General features: G+C 34.9%; 1 protein-coding gene across 12 annotated transcripts in view; it reads left to right on the top strand.

Moving 5' to 3' along the window:
• The window catches only part of Lingo2 (leucine rich repeat and Ig domain containing 2), a 1,322,423-nt gene that overhangs the window by 540,428 nt on the left and 764,158 nt on the right, over nucleotides 1-17,837 (top strand). For all 12 annotated transcript variants that reach the window (XR_010066383.1, XR_010066382.1, XM_063287596.1 and 9 more), the window contains one exon: nucleotides 7,892-7,972. The gene's annotated coding sequence lies outside the window, so the exon portion shown is untranslated. The remainder of the gene's footprint in view (nucleotides 1-7,891; nucleotides 7,973-17,837) is intronic.

Raw genomic sequence — 17,837 nt, 5'->3', positions numbered from 1 at the left:
AATCTTTGTTTAGTTCTGTACCCCGTTTTTAATAGAATTATTTGGCTCTCTGGAATCTCACTTCTTGAGGTCTTTGTATCTATTGAATATTAGCCCTCTATTGAATGTAGGATTGGTAAAGATTTTCCCACCTGTTGGTTGCCATTTTGTCCTAATACAAGTGTCCTTTTTCTTACAGAATCTTTGCAATTTTGGATGAGGTCCTATTCGTCAATTCTTGATCTTAGAGCATAAGCTACTGGTGTTCTGTCCAGGAAAATTTTCCCTGTGCCCATATGTTTGAGGTTCTTCCCCACTTTCTCTTCTATTAGTTTCAGTGTATTTGGTTTTATGTAGAGGTCTTTGATCCACTAGGACTTGAACTTTGTACAAGGAAATAAGAATGTGTCTATTTGCATTCTTCTTCATGCTGACCTCCAGTTGAACTAGCAGTATTTGTTGAAAATGCTATCTTTTTTCCACTGGATGGTTTTAGCTCATAATGACATTATTTACAGCAGCAAAGATAGTTAATCACAGTGCATGGTTTTCTCAAAAATCACTGAGAGTAAAATATTCTTACCTCAACCTTGAAAATATGTGAAGCCTAGTCAATATTAATTAGGTCAAATAAACTAAGATATGGATACATATAAAAGCAATAGTGTTTAATGTATGCATTTTATTAAAACAGTACAAATAAAATATTAAACTCACGAGGAATCAAATGAATTATTACTAAGAAAATAAAAAACAAACAACCCACAATCTTTATTGTTTGGGATTTCTTTTTGTCTTTTTTATGCAAATATATATGGAAATAGAGAATTTTAAGGTCATGAATATTTTTGGTAGCAGTTAACATATGTATAGGTACAGTGTATTTATTGTTTTATATTTGTACACTAAAAAGTTTAAGTTTTTGTTGGTTACTTTTCTGCTTCGATGATAAAATGTCATTATCAAAATCAATAGAGAATAGTTTACTGTAGCTTATGGTTATGGAGCAAACATTCATAATAGCAGTGGAGGGATGGCAGCATGTGTCTAGCGCAAGACAATGAGGGATCACATCTTTAATCTTATCACACAGCAAATGGGAAGCTGGATAAAGTTCCAAATTCTCAGTATGCTATTTATCCCAAGCAAAATGTGAGTGTTTGCAGGACACAGACATGGAGTAGTATGTTGTTGAACCTTGTGCGCTTTGGTGCTGCATTTCAAACCTTCATGTTTGAAGGTTGTTTTGACATATTGGCAGATGTCATCAACTTTAGAAAGATTAAAAAACTTCCCAATTCTGCTACGTCTTTTGGGATGCAGCCAGTAAAATACAACAGTATCTGTCAGTTCAGGACTATCTTTCTCTCATTTTGTTCACAATAACCAAGTGAGAATCCTAAGATTGGCATATGCAGTGCATCCTGGGACAGATTTATGCTTCTTTCTTGTTATCTTTGATCTATAAAACAGAAGTGCCACTCTTCCATGGTTCAGGACACCTTTATTCATGGGAAAATCCTGTTTGTGATCTCCACCACTTAGTAGAACCATACATCCTCTGTTTTGGCTAGTTTACATCATGCCACAGACATTAGAGAGGAGAGAGCCTCTAGAGAGAAAATGCGTCCATAAGATTTTGATGTAAGCTCCATCACATGCACATGGGGCTATCCCTGGATTGTTGGTCCTCCTCGGTTCTGTAAGAAAGCTGACTGAACAAGCTATGCTCCATGGCTTAATTTGGTTCTAACATCAGGTGCCTTGGAAGGAGATACTCAGGTTTATCTTTTTATGACTAATAGTATAGAAGGAACTTCCCTGTCCCCCAAAACGTGTCTAAAGGTTTACTGCATGATATCCCCATCATTACAATTATCTGGAATTATGGGATTTTCTTTCAAAACATAAAAATATTCCTATATTGAAAAGGATTTTTCATTAGAATCATTTATTAAGTGGTTCAAACATCAAAAACAAATGATTATGAACATGGACTTACAATAGAATATGGATGACAGTGCTCAGGGAATTGTTGTTGAAGGGGAAGAACTAAAGGTGTGAATCTGTTCCAAAAAACATTCCCAAACTACATTGTTGTGCTTGACTAATGAGAAGGAAATCTGTCTTCTAGATGAAAGACTGGCAAAGCTGCAAACTCTCATGTTTCCCCTTTCATTAAGTCACTTACATAATGAATGATTTTACATGGTTTGGTACGTGTTAATATAATACCAGACACTGAGAGTGGACTGAGCAATAATGGCTCAAGTCTGCAGAAAGCTCAGAACCATTATTTTAAATACATTGCTTCTATAAGCCTGTATGCTCATTTATGGCTTTGTTTTGCGGTTGTTGTTCCTGTTGTCGTTGCTGTGGTTGTTGCTGTTGAAATGTGGTTAAGATGGCAAAAAATCAACTGTTCAGTTATTAGGTTGCAATTACTGGTTTTCTTTGGCTAGAAAAAAGCAGCAGTGGTTAATAACTTAAGTTATATAGAGACCACTGTTTTGTTTCAAGCCTTGGTCTGTTATTTGCTCAGTAAATCTGCCTATACCTTATTTAGAAGTTGCTGTGTACCCATGTGTGCTAATGGTGGCAATAAAAACAACTAGCATCTTTGGAGTGTTCTGAAAATTAACTGGATAAATAGATATGTTGGGTGAGTGGGTGGGGAGCACCCTCATAGAAGCAGGGGGAGAGGAATGGGATAGGGAGTTTGCAGAGGGGAAACCTTGAAAGGGGATAACATTTGAAATGGGAATAAATAAAATATCATATATCTATACATATATATATGTGCTTGACATATAGAAAATATTCACTAATTATTATGTAACTATAGGACTTGGTAATGTGTGTGTGTGTGTGTATGTGTGTGTGTGTGTGTGTGTGTCCTTCAGTGTTCATAATGTGGAGATATATTCTTTAAATATATTTAATGCCAGATAATACATGTAGATTAATGGCCAAACATAATAGTCGTAATAGAAGTTCAACTCTGAAAAGTTTAAGCAGAATAAAAGTTTTAACTTGATTGACCTAATAAAGAGACAGCAGTGCATTGTATCCCACTCTAGGGGTTTGAAAGATTAAAGCAAATAAAAATGTAGATATCCTTAGCAGGTAAATCTCTAAGAAAGTCATGAACAAAGAAAGTGTGTGCCACCAAAGCAATCTGGAGTGAAGTCCTCATCGCTCAGCTGGGAGTCCCCAAACAAAGCAGTTAAAAACCAGGCAACTTGAAATAAAGAAGACTAAAAAGGCACTGTTTGAGGTTTCCCTTTCTTCTACTTAAGAACAGACAATGTGAATTTCATACGAAAGTAGAATTGGGTATAGTAGAGGTCCAAGAGTCTCTTTCAATATGGCTTCTGGCAATGTGCTTTAAGTGGAATCTGTAGAGAGAATTAATCAGTACTGTCACTGGACTTTTCTAAACTAAATGTTTGCTTTCAATATTAAAATTTCTAGTGAGTAACTCAATCAAGAGCTGTGAATGTATTTTTTCTCTCTCTCCTATCTTCCCTTTGGTCTACTGCTGTAGATAAGTAGTTAGAGCTGAGTTGATGTTACAATTAATTTTGTAATTTAATTTTTAGTATTAAACAACCTATTTTATGGTATTGGTTGAGTATTACATAGCTGTTTGACATACTAACATTAAGAAGGAAGAAACAGTATATTCAATTTTATCTATCTTAATGAAAATAATTGTGAATATTTGCATTCCGAGGAAATAATACTTCTATGACATCAATTTGCTAGACATATCATATTAATTAAATTTTTAAATTTTGTGTGAATTTTACTTGTTTAAAATATTAGATTTTATGAATGTTCTAGGTTAGCGTTAAATAGGTAACTATTAATAGTCATTCTTTTAAGAAAGGGTCAAAGCACCAAACACAAGAAAGGAAAAACATTCATTCAGAATTTTCTATTTAAGAACTTTGGAATGTTGTAATAAAACATAAAATCATCTATGTCTGGTCTGCTGCACTGATTGTAGGTTTCAAATTTGGTGACGCACCATTATATTCAATTTCCTATCTACTCTTACTAGTTTCAATAGCATAGACACCTACCCATAGTACTATGAAGATGGTATTAATTATAGGATATGTCATCTTGAGACCATTATGGTATAACATTATGTGCCTCTGATAGGTAAGATGATCTCAAATATTCCCTACAACTTAATTTATGTTGCATAAATTAAATAATATTTAATTCATTTTTATTTATTTATTTTGAATTCACGTGTGTTGGTTGTATGTGTACAAATAGCATGCCATGACCCATGTGTGGAGATTAGAAGGCAACCTCCTGGAGTCAGTTTTTTTCCTCTATCATATGAGTCCTGAAATCTAATTCTGACTGTCAGGCTTGGTGTCAGGAGCCTTTACCCACCAAGCCATACTGCTGTCCTTGAAATATTGATTTTAAGGCATTGGGAAGTATGTCTGACATTAGAATGGACACCATTTATCTTTTCCAAATTACTGAGTGGCTTAAAAGATAACAAATAAAAGTGGAGAGGCTGTAGATGCCATCTAACCACTGACTTGTTGGTGAGAGGAATATATATCCCCAATCCAGGGTAGGCCACCAATGTAGGGTAAACCACCAGTGTACAGTGCACCAAACTGTAGTGCACACCATTTCTCTCAGAAGATATTGAACTACGCTACTGTCAGTGAACCTCCACTTGTGATGCTTCGAACAGTCAGATCCTCCTCAGATACCCATGTGTTGTTAGCCTTCCTCTGTTATCTCAGGAATGCATGGTACGCATCTCCTTTCCATGGTGATCTCTGAAACAAAACGTTACTCTTTCTGCTTATGTCTTACACTAGAATGTGCATGTGACTGTAAAATAATATAAACATGGCAAAGAAAATGTCAATAACAATACAATTTTTCACCATTTAAAAGAAGAGGCAAGAGTTGATTTTTGCTATGAAAATTTTTTCTAGCTTTTTAAATCCATCATTCATTCAAAAGAGAAGGTTTTTGCTTTTTCCTTATGAATCACATGTAAATATGTAGATACAATTCATAACCATAGGCTCTTTACCTAGGGTCATAAGTGTGTAATATGTGTTTTCCCCTTAAAAGGGGGAGAGTTGTTACTATGCTTTGTTTTCAAATATTCTTGAATATATTACCATAAAACTAAAAGATCTATTTGCTTCATTTTAAGTACTGTTACATTTTGCTTATGTATAATTATTACTCTATACCTTATCTTTAAAATTAAGTAAAATAATACTTTTCATTGTATAAATCCAGTTGTACAACTCTAGCTTCTTGGATAGAGTCCTTTTTGTTTAAGCAACCAAGTCTGGGTTGGTTACAGTTTAAAACTATTAATTTTTCAAATCTCTTCCTAGAGCCATACTCTCTGTCCTCTTGAACATTACTTTTTCTGAAATTGCTACAACATGATTGTGACTGAAACTGGCTGTCCATAGTTTCTTATATAAGCAATTAATTCAAGTACGATTTTCTTGGCCATGCTCAGTATTTATACATAGTTCATTTTATATATGGGTTGGAGATGTTTTCTGACCACTACATCCTCTTTTTTTCATTTCTAACTATTATCATTCACCTTTTGTTGTTTATTTCTATCAAAAATCCCAAAGGTATACTTCTATCCAGTTTTATGGTAGCTCTTAGACCAACTCAGTTAAATTATATCCACCAATTCTTATAAAACTAAATTTTCATATTTTCCCTGAAAGTATACATATTTGATTGCCAAAATCCTTCTCCTTTTTCTTAAAATCATTTTAGGGCTGGAGAGATGTCCCTGCAGTTAAGAGCACTGATTTATCTTACAGAGGTCCAGAATTCAATTCCTGGAAACCATGTAGCTTCTCACAATCATCTGTAATGAGATTGGATGCCCTCCTCTGGTGTGTCTGAAGACAGTGACAGTGTACTCACATTTATAAAATAAATACATAAATCAAAAAAATAATTTTACTGGGAAAGACCTAATGTATGTATGATATGAGCAAGGACAGCCTACTGAATGGGCTTCTCTTCCTGCACATTACCCTGGAATGCAGAATGATGCAACATCACTGTAAGCTTGGTTTACTGCTTAGGAATGACAGCTCAGAATGGGTTTCCTCCTAGAGTCCATTGTCAGCCCATTGAAAAATCTAAGGGATTTCTACAGAGACTTCTCAACTGACACCCAGAAACAACGCCTCAAGCAGTCTTGCTTTAATTTAGGTCTTGTCGACATATTTTATGCATATTTTTCCTTCTTTTCTAAACTTTATAGGTTGCCAACTTAACTTTTGTTTTATGTCTAAACCCTGATTGCTTCCTTTGCATTTACATTATTTATTTTATTAGCATTATTTATTTTTCACATCCATCAAATAATAATGCCTCTAAATTAAAATGATTGTTTACTAAAAGTTAAGACATGATAGCAAATTGTGAATATTGATATATATATATATGCCTTCTATTATAAAGATGTCAAATATGAGATATTTTAATAGTTGACAAGATTTGACTATATATTCCAATTTACCTCATACTAGCGTCTTTCCTTAACCTTCTCAATGTTGTATATTAAAGTTTGTGACACCATATGTAGTTCCATGATCTTTAAATATGATCAAAAACTAAACTTTTTGGTTTTTTGGTATGTGCAAACTGCAACTTAGGATGTTTGTGCTGACATATGTCACATAGAAGACATGACAGTTGTTGGTAAAATGTTTTTGGGCCCTTATATTGTTTTTAAATGAAGTAGCCATGCAAACTGAGTTCCCCCTGCTTGAGCAGCAAGCACATTACTTAGAATCACTTATAATATCTCCAGTATCCAATCACCCATGTGAATGCTGGAGATTGAAGCTGAATGTTTCCCTTATTGATAGCTATGATATTTTTTGAGGCAGTGTCTTTCATAGAACCTTGCTAGAGCTTGCTATTTTGGCTAATACCTACACAACCAGCAATACCTTGAATCCATCCGTCTTCACACTGAAGTCACAGAATGTAGATATCCAAACCTCTCTTTTACTTGGGTCCTCATGATCAGAATTGAGGTCTTAGTATTTGTGAAGAATGTAGTACACCAACTAAGGATGTTGCCATTTCTACACATAGTATTTAGGTGAGTGGAGTTACATACATAACCCCAGGCAACAGTTAAACTTCGTGCTTCTTAATTATTACTTCAATTTGCTTTTGGCAAATAGTTTTAAAATGGTTTCTCCTTTAGAAAATTAAAATCTAAATTTGAATTATAACTGGTGTCAGATTACTGTCTATCATTTTATCATATTAGTTATACTTCCTTGACATTCTATAATTTTCTATAGGAAATTTATAAATGAAGGGAATGAGAACTCTCTGTTTAATAAGCAGATGTGCTAGGTATCTATTACCAAGTGAATTCAGTCTTAAAACAATGACTATTATTTTTGCATCTTACTCATACTATACAGAGAAATTATGGGATATGAATTAAGACTCTTGATAAAAATCCATTTAAAATGATTACTATAAAAATAAATAAATAGATAAAGCTCTCTGATTCATATAGAAAAATATTTATGCTGTAATTTGTGAAGAGTAAGAAAACACTTTCGTACAAATTTTTGTTTTCACAGTATAACAAACTCTCTAAATAATACAACATGTAATTGAAGGTGGAATTTCCTTGTGGTACTTTATAATCTGGACTCTATTTTAGTGTCTTGGAAGTTGTAGACAGCCATAATTTCCTTTGCAGCTTGACAAAAAACCATAATAACAGCAATGCTCTGGGAAGCACATTTTAGAGGCAGTGAGGAAGGATAATAAAATTTTATGGTTAATCACCATAAAGACATATATTACTCTGAATATGCTTTCACCTTTCTTTTATTTATAGGAACTGGAGAGTGACACAGGAAGACAGCATCATGAACTCTTGGGGCTTCTAATCTTCTCTGTGGACTTTTAAACACATGAGGTAATCATTGAGCTTATTTTGTTGTGTATAAAGAATGAAGGTAAAAAGCATCTTAAACTTATTAAACTATACTTAGATTCACTTCATATTTGCTTCACATCCTATATAAAAATTTTTAGCATATTCCAGTTTACTCCATCTTCTTTTTATTTTTTAATTATGTAATTATTTGCATATCTTCTGACATAATCTCTGACTAGGTGGAATCTGGGAATTGAACTTAAATAATCTAACTTGTTGTCAAGTGTCTTTAACTACACCCATATATTAGTGCCACTCCCAACTCTAATCAGAGACAATTCTTTTTGAAGTAGATGGTTATTAATAATGTGTTCTACAATTTGTCAAGGTGCAGAAAATGAGAGACTGAGAAGTGGTCTACTCTCAATACCTATATCAGACCTTTATCCCCAAGCCTTCCAAGTCATCATGAAGGATATGTGGAGAGTATAATAATCAGAGGTGGTTAATACCTAAAATGAAATATTTGTTGGACATGAAGACAAAACTGCACATGTAAATTCCTGTCAGCTGTCACTGCAGGCACAAAGCTTTCAGTCACACCAAACCAACTGACAGCACAGATGGGGGATGGTTCATGAAGTCCAATCACTAGCTGAGTGGGTATTGGCAATTGATTTCTAGGGGAGTGAAAGCCAGTTCTCTTCAAGCATGCAGGTGCTAAAAGGCTACTTATAATTTGTTCTGTTCCCATGAACACGGAGAGAGCACTAAGTGGATTTGGTGAGTTTTTAAATCACACACACACACACACACACACACACACAGAGAGAGAGAGAGAGAGAGAGAGAGAGAGAAAGAGAGAGAGAGAGAGAGAGAGAGAGAGAGAGAGAGAGAGAGAGAACATGAATAGGAGACAAAAGTGGTGGGGATTTGCAGGGGAGGGAATGGGAAGAATTTGATCAAAATCCATCAAGTTCATGTATGTAGAAGAAAACTGCATATAATGTTTGTTGTCTGAAGCTGCAATTTTATGAATGTTCATGTTTTGCTTAATGATACAATAGGTATATAGGGTCCAGAGGGATAAATTTAAAACCATGCAACTTCTGCTTCTTCTGTCATTAGACCTAGCAATAATTTCTTCAGTATTTTTTATATTTGTGATACAGGTAAGCGTCTCTTGAAGCTCGTGTTCACATTTCTAGCTGCCCTTTCTCTTTTTATGATGATTAGTCTGAATCAAAATTTTATGTATGAATGTGTGTGCTTCTCTTCTGTTGTTTGATGTTGGGGCAAAACATTTGTAATCTCTGTTTTCATCTACACACTGAAACTCAGAGAAAAGAATTTGGACATAAGGAATCGTGGGGACATAAGACTTACCAAACATCAGCTATGAATAATGTGGTTGTGCAAACCTGTAAGGCTAGCATTGAATATGCTGTGGTAAGAATATGATGAGTCTAAGATCAGCCAATACTCTATTAGCAAGAGATTGTGTCAAAAACATGAAAAACGAAAATAAAATTAGATAATTAAATGTAAACAAAAAAGTTCTCATTTAACTTAAGCATAGGTAAGTGAATGAGACCCTACCAGTTTTATCCTCGTAAAAAACAAAATACAGGACTCACAGAAAGTTTCTTATATTAAAAAAATGTTCTATGGAAAAAAGCTATACGTCTTTTCTTATATTAAAAAAATGTTCTATGGAAAAAAGATATACGTCTTTCTATCCTACATCAGATGTCTCAGAGAATAATAATATCAAGTAAATGATGGGTTAAATGCAGATGTTCCATCTACTTCAAATGGTGAGAACATTATATACACATATGTGTATTAATATAGAAAAGTAGTTGTGGTCCATAGGGAAGACAGTGTGCCTAAACTGAAAAATAAATATAAATAAGAAAAATAAGGAAGGGAGAGCGAGGAGGGAAGTAGAAAGGAGGAAGGGGAAGGAAAGAACTGGTAAGGAAATATTTAAAAATAAATTTATGTCCAGAAGTAAAACATGAAACCACTGGCACAAACTGTATTGAATTACCTGTATCAAATATAAAGGCATGGTTGACAAAATTCAAATCTTTCTATCCCTAAATGTAAGCTTCCATCAAGGCGTACAGCTCCCATTTTACAATGCTCACCATTATGTTATCTTGGATCCGGTCATAGAAGAATTGATGGTTATATAAAGAGAATCAGGGAAGTTGTTAATTTGCTCTACAGAAAACGTTCTTCAAATCAAAAAGGAATATTTAAAGGCACTTAAAATGTGATAAGTTTGAAATTATTCAAAGACACTATCTAATGTAATTGCCTTTTAGGATATTCCTTAGCCTTCTTTCACAGTCTACATTGTGGGCTTTAGTAATCCAGAAGAATTAACTTCGGCTTGCTTGAATTTATGGAAACTTCAAAGCTATCACTGATCCTAAAAAATGAAAAAACCAAAAAACACTGTTTTCCATGTGCCTTGATAACACAGTTACATGCATATTATATTTTGACATGCTGAAAGTGAAATGCAAATTATTACTTTATGGAATTATTGGAAGTTATTTTTGAACATTAAAATTCCATTTGCTTGTGAAAGGGTGTTTTAAAAATATCAAATCCTTATACAAATCCTTTATACACTGACAACTTCCATTTTAATAAAACTTCACATCAACATAAAAATGAAAAGATAAATCCTACACCCTTTGACTTACTCTAACATTAGATTCAGTTACTTTAATCCTCAGTCTGTGGTAGAAGAATTGTCCCATATTAGATATCCACTGGACCTTGATACTCTGCAATCAGTTCATCTCTGAATTTTGACCAGTTGTGTATTTTTGTGATTATTCAGTATGCTGCAAAAAGAAGCTTCTTTGGTGAGGGGTGAGAGATCTTAATCTGTCATTATAAGTTGAGTTTTAGAATGCAGAAGGGAATCATGCTAGCCTGTGACAATGGTAGATATTTGTCTAAATCTCATGATGACTTCACTATACTGTAGTTGACTCAGTTTCTGGTATCAAGCATGATTTCCCTCCTCATGAGTGTGTCTTAAGTCCAATTGGACAGCAGGTGGTTACTGCCAAGATATATTCATGTCATTATTACAACTTTAATGATATCTTGTTGGACTAGATCTTCTTGTTCATACATGTCACATCTAGGTAGGAATCTACAGTGTTTCTCCAATGAAAACATGTATAGCACCCTCAGGTACTAGGAAACGCATATCCAGGGAGGCCTTCAAGCCAGCCTCAGTTTAAACATTGTTTCTATCAGAAATCTAATAGCAGTTTTTAAAAGTATTTTTTCTAAACTAGAATAAGTGTATGTAAGAGAAAATTCTACCTACTAAAAGTACATTTTTTTGGGAAAAACATTTCCAGAGCAGAAACAATAGCAAAGCAATGGGAATTTCAAACAATTACATTTACTTGTCTGTAGAACACTAGATTCTAAACTATTTGAGATGATGGAAATTCTCTGCAAATATGTTAAAGTCAAGTTAGGAGCTGTTAAAATCTGTATCTGTGTCTCTAAAGCAGGTTCAGAGTGTTTGAGTATAGTAGAACCGAGTACAGAACCATTTAGTTTTGTGGTTGGTGTGTTGACTGGTTTTGATTTTAAAATAGAATTATATAGGTTTATTTTAAGTAACAAAATGTAGAAAGTAAAAGAGGATAAGACAGTATTTGACATATAATCTACATATAGTACATAAAGCTGACATACTACATAAAGCACTGGTACGGATGAGATTTGTTTTTTAAAGCCATACCTCAGTATATTGCGTATCATCTAACCCTCCTGAGGCCTGCTTCTACAAGTATTTGTACCTTGCTGGTGCTTGAAGCTGTTTGGTGTGTTTACCCAACAAACTGCTTTTTTTTTTTTTTTGGTTCTTTTTTTCGGAGCTGGGGACCGAACCCAGGGCCTTGCGCTTCCTAGGCAAGCGCTCTACCACTGAGCTAAATCCCCAACCCCAACAAACTGCTTCTTACAGTAGATTTGGTGACTCATATCTAGGTCAGTACTTTGTGGTCGATCATTTTTATATGTCCTTAAATCATCTCATTTATGCCATGATGACCTTTGATGGTCCATATTTTCTTCCTTTAGGAAAAGCTTTGAGAAATATCATGTAGAAAAAAATGGTAGAATTTCTATCACTTAATTAGAAAGTGCTTTAAATCATCTGTGAAGCAAAATGCAAGTAACGGACTGCAGAATATTTCCACGTCATCAACCATTTACCTGATATGATCTGCCCAAACTAAGGCATGATGCATTTTTTAGTACAGTCCAGGACCCAGAGTTTATTCGTGAGTTTGAGAGGGAGGAACAACAAAGTTGCTTCCTTAATAGCATCTGAAGATTGGTTAGTAGCTAGCATTGGGAAAAGAAATGAGTTAACATCTGTAATAAACTAAATGCTTTGACATTTCAGTAGCCTTCAGTTGACCCAACGCTTAGTTTCCTAGCAGTTCAATTTTGGGAATGAATTTTATCTTTTTTGTGAACTTTTTATTATTTTTAGTAATTTGGGGCAATGCCTGGGATATAATGTTGCTCTTTTAATTAGTTTTTCCTTTATATATTTTCCAAAATTATTTCATTCTAAAGAATTTGCTATCACTGGTTTGGATTTCCCTTTGTACTTATTTGCATGAATATAGTGGGAGCCTACCGAGGCGATACCTTCTGGTTGGGCATATCAGTATCCTAGAGTTTCCAAAGGATTGCATGTTTAAAATGTGTTGTTTTGTCCTTAATTATGAAGGCCAAATATGTGAGCTCTAACATTCACTCTAGAATATATTTATCAACATTTATTTTAGTCAGTATCGATCAACAACACTACAGTTCTAAGTTAGAGAAGATTGCCTAAATTATATGACTTCTTTTGATTTATGTATATACCTAAGGTTTTATCAATGACTTAAATAAGGCTATTAAAGTCTTTGTGATTTGTCTGAAGAAACACTTTTATTGAAACTTAGATTGGATCAATGCTGTCACCTCATATTGATTTGTGTTATAGAATTTGAAAACCCCTGCTTGAATTTAGTATTTTAAGGTGTGGGTTTCTCCATTCTTCATGAAATGTTTTCATTAAGAAGACCACGGCAATAGTTTCCTCTAGTTTGACTACACACACAGCTGGGCTTTTCTGGCAATTGATTGCTGTAACTTAAAGCCTCCATGAGATCATCTCCAGACGTGTGTGTAGGATTCTAGAATGCACAGAAGCAAAACTGCTATCTAATTTCATTTATGTTCCCTGATTATAAATAATATGAACAGATACAATCCTTGTCATAGGTTTTGCATTTTAAGCAGCTAATATAGGGAAATAATAATACAATATTGAAAGAAATGCTCAATAATAATAACAAGAGCTGATAAAGTGAAACAAGCTGAGAGGCTGGGGTGTTGACTGGAATTGTATTGTCAGGAAACTCCCACATATATACTATATTTTAAACTGCAAATTGATCATGTCTGTATCCACAAAATCTGCGCAGACTCTACAGCAAAACATATTCAAAGGGTTAGAAAACCATGAATCCAAGGAGGGACTAGAAGAGCCAAACTGGAGGGATCCCAGGGTGCAAGTGAAACCCCATGCTTGTAGGCAGAGCTGAATGTTCTCCCCATAACACTGATAGAGGCTGGCTTCCTTGATTGAGCTCACTCCTGTTTCAAACCAACATTTATCATCTTAGATCTAAGTGTCTATCTAACCAAGTCTTACTACCTATTCCGTTTCAACTATACTTTACTTAAAAGCATTGAACTTAAGTAAATTAAAATGAACACTTTAGGATTAAATTAGGAATGAATATAGGAGCTTTTAAGCTTTCAATCTAGGCATTCCTCCAAGCCTGTTTATCACAGGCCTCCATACTGACATTCAAAGACCGAACCCTCTCCTTTTGTCATTGAGTCATGCAGACAACATCCTTAGATGGAAGAGGTAAATTAATACTGTGGTTGGAGGAAGGTATCATGGAGCCCCAAGCTTTATCTGATTTTAGTAGCAACTAATTTTTTACACATATTGAACATGATTTAAAATGGTTTTTTTTTATTTGTTTTTACTTTTTTAACAGGAAGAATTTAGGAAGCTTTCTCTTAAGGAGAAAGCAAAATATAATAGTGTATTTCTGACCTCTACTTATCTAGTGTCTGTAGAAACTGTACAGCCTCCTCCATTAGGAGAAAGAGTTTGAATACCTCAGTCTACATGATACTTTATAGTTCAGTCATACTCTCACGTTTATTAAAACAACGCTAGGAGACATCCTTATACAACCCATGAACAGGCATTTGTTTTATGACTCAGTGATTAGCTGTATGGTTAAAGCAGCAGAAAAAAAGGGAAGAAGCTAAAACTTTAACACACATTGTGTGATTTTAATGTATATACATTTTAATCTTTAAAGATGTATGATTTTTGAAGGCAGTTAAAATATTACTTATATATATTTTAAAGAATTGAAATGGAAATGCTTAATCTGGATTTTTTTTTGGGGGGGGTTGTCGAATCCTCTTTACCTCCTAGTGTCTTGACATGGTAACAGACAAATCGATGTAGTCGAGTTCTGCTTCACTCATGCTTTCTCTTCCGGGAAAGTAGAACAGTTCAAGATGCAACTGTACCCTAACAGGCTGTGGCATGTCCTGCTCATCATGAGCAAAAGACTTCAGTTGTCTTTAGGAGACAATTTTTATCTGAAAAATAAAATGCATGGCTTGTATTTATCTCTGTATCCTTCTAGTATGGAATAGCTACGGAAAACAATGAGTAGATCTATTAGAAAATCTCATATTTCTATCCATGAAGTGCCAAGCACTGTTAATAATTTGTTTCTCGGTTCTATTAAAGTTGAATTTTTTTCAAAGAACGAATCTTTTATTTTAGTCATTCAGAATATTAAAGATGATTCTCTGACTAATGATTACCATGTGCTAGGCAATATGTTATGAATCACGTAACTATCCTTATTACAATGTTAGGTAATACTTGTTAATGTTATTACCAGTTGACATATAAAGGAACTAAGGGCAGAGAAATTAAATGATTTACCCAAAGGTCTGGTTTGAACATAAAAGTTCAGTCTTAGGTACCAATGTAAAAACCAAGGGAGTCAGAAATGGGAGCTCATTTTGGAAGACAGTGATCTCATTAGGGTAGGAGTAAGTCAGTGGAAGCTTGTCTTGAGGAATGCCTTGCCTCTCTATTTCTTAGGTTTTCTCTAATATTTGCCCCATCAGGAAAGGAGCTGTGCATTTCTCACCATGGTATTCTACCTCATTCATTGTTTCCTCAAGACAATGGAGGCAGCCAAGAATAGACTGGAACCCTCAGAAATTATAACCCTAAATAAGAGTTTTCTAAAATCTTTCAGATAATATCAAACCTATAAAAGTTCAACTAAGATATCCAAAAAGACCTAAGTTATAAAGATGTTACCAAGGACTATTTAGCAAGAAAGGCCAGCAAAAAAGAATGTTTCTTTTTTTTTTCTTCTTATGATCCCAGGGATTGGACCCAGAGCCTCACAAATTAAGCAACTTCTATACCATTAATCTATATTCCCAGACCAAAAATATTTAGCGAGTATAGGTACTTGACAATAAGCAGTGAAGGTGTCACAGTGGAGCCAAAATGGAGTCCACTCTGTTCTTCCTCCAAAATTCCTGTCATTTGTTAGGACACAAAAGGAAGGCTACCTTAAGAGGTTACTAAGAAGTTGATGAATAGGCTTATGCTTACATGAGAATAAATTTGGAGAGTAACAAAAAAGCCTGAATTTCTTTCCCCTGGAAGCTAAATAATTTTGCTACCCCATGTAAATATCCCCTCAAAAAGGAATACCAGTAAGATTAATCTCAGCAGGTCTTTGTGAAACGTATTGCATCTAGGCCTCCCTCGGTATTCTGATTGCATTTTATCCTACTGTTGCATGACACCTAGCGTCCTTGGAATCACTGTTTCTCAGTACATGCCCTGCATGTAATTTACAATAGCATTAGCAGAGTTCAGCACCTAATTAATTCACCAATCAGCTGTCAGAGCCTGTGATGTTTTCCTAGTTCAGTGGTGAGCTCCCTGTGGGAGAATCAGTATTCTGAAAGTGTCATTTCCACTCTGCTGTGCGGTGTTTGAGCAGAGTACCAAGCTATGCTGCATGTTCATGGAAAATATGCCATCCTCAGGGGTGCCTTGATGACTTTGTTAAAAATACCTTCTCTCACTCGTCCTCTCTTGTCTCATAAATACTAGTCCTCTATGGCACAGTAAAGTTTCACAGAGCCATACCATTTGAAATCAGCATCACACTGCCTCCTTGTGCTTTCCATTTTATTGTTAAAAAATGTTAGCCCACTTTGTTCTGAGAAGTAACTATTTTAGCCCACTTTTGAGATTCGATGCTATTTTAAGACTGCATTGTCTTAAATTCTCCACAGTGAAGGCATTTTTTACATTAACGGATACTAAAGCCTCTGGCTTTGTGGTTTTATATATTATCGTCGGAAAATGTGTGTTAACGAATGCTTTAAAAACAGACCAGCATAGACAATAAAAATGACACCTGCCTAAACAGAGGCAAATGGTACAGAATATGGGCAAGGTTAGTGGGATGTGAGTGGGATGGTCTTAATCTATGTGGCAAGTGATTAGCTCTGAATTTGAGGGACAAGACTACTCATCTGACTAGTTGCTTGGGTAATCTTTGGGAAATGATTTGTCCTAGACTTATTTTTAAAGGCATTTCTGTTCCTATGTAAGCATCAAGGAAGTAGTGGTAGATACTTCCAAGAAATGATTGCATCCCAACTACAAGTGCACCTGTCCTATACCAATACTCTGACCTAGTAAAAGACACGGTCTGCTATCACTAGTCATTGAACAGATAGGGCAGAGAAGGAAAGATACCATGCTTCGAACAAGTAACAGCTTAAGGGTCCAGGAGACACATGTTTTTGTCTTCTTCTCTTGTATAGCAAATTCCAACTGTCTCCTTACGTCCACTTGATTCTTAAATCCATTATAGCATCAGCATCAGGACTTAATAATGCTTTTCATGTAATAAGATGTTAGGGAGAAGGAGGAAGTAGGAACACATATGGGCAGCGGGGTCCTGAATTAAGCCTCTAGAAATGAACTGGCCTTTTGTCCCTATAGAAGTCTCTGAAATGACTCATTTTCAGGGGAAAAAAAGAGAAAGAATAATCATAGAATTGAAAAATCTGCATATCTAATATTAACATCTGCTTTGATAATTATATAATAAAACTTGGAATTAAGTAACAAATGAAGCCCAAACTCTTATCTCAATACAATTGATTCATTTGGTTTTTCCTTCTCAGAGGGGTGTAAGTCGAGAATATGTGGTTTTTACGACCCTGGGCTTGACTGCTTTCTGCTAAGTTGGCTGCTGGTGACCCAGCTATGGGTAGGTCATGACAGCTTATTGAATATAGCCTCATTCTTTGTTATTTTCTCTCAGAGGCATCAGCAATGGCAGACATTCACATAACAGATGAGACTATTTCAAGACAGGGAGCACAAACCTTTAAGATGTCTCCAGGCCATGGCTAAGAGTTCCTTTGTTGTTTTTATTATGTTGACTATATCAGAACACAAGGTTAGTTCAGATGCAGGAGATAGTCACATGGAATCCTTTATTTTTTTCATTTGTATTGCTAAATATTAATTCTCCAAGGAGAGATGTTGAAAAGTGAAAAGCCAATAATGGGGAAAATGACAGGTTTTCAACCTCCCATGACCCACAGCCTGGTGTAACTTAGTGGACATTTACAGTTAATTTAGATTCAATTTTGCACTGTTGCAAATTCTGGTGGGTTCTCTAGTCACACAAGAGCA

The sequence above is a fragment of the Rattus norvegicus genome, chromosome 5 (assembly GCF_036323735.1).
Source record: "Rattus norvegicus strain BN/NHsdMcwi chromosome 5, GRCr8, whole genome shotgun sequence".
Lineage (NCBI taxonomy): Eukaryota > Metazoa > Chordata > Mammalia > Rodentia > Muridae > Rattus > Rattus norvegicus.
Note: the sequence above shows the minus strand (reverse complement) of the source record. Positions and strands in the feature narration are given on the sequence as shown.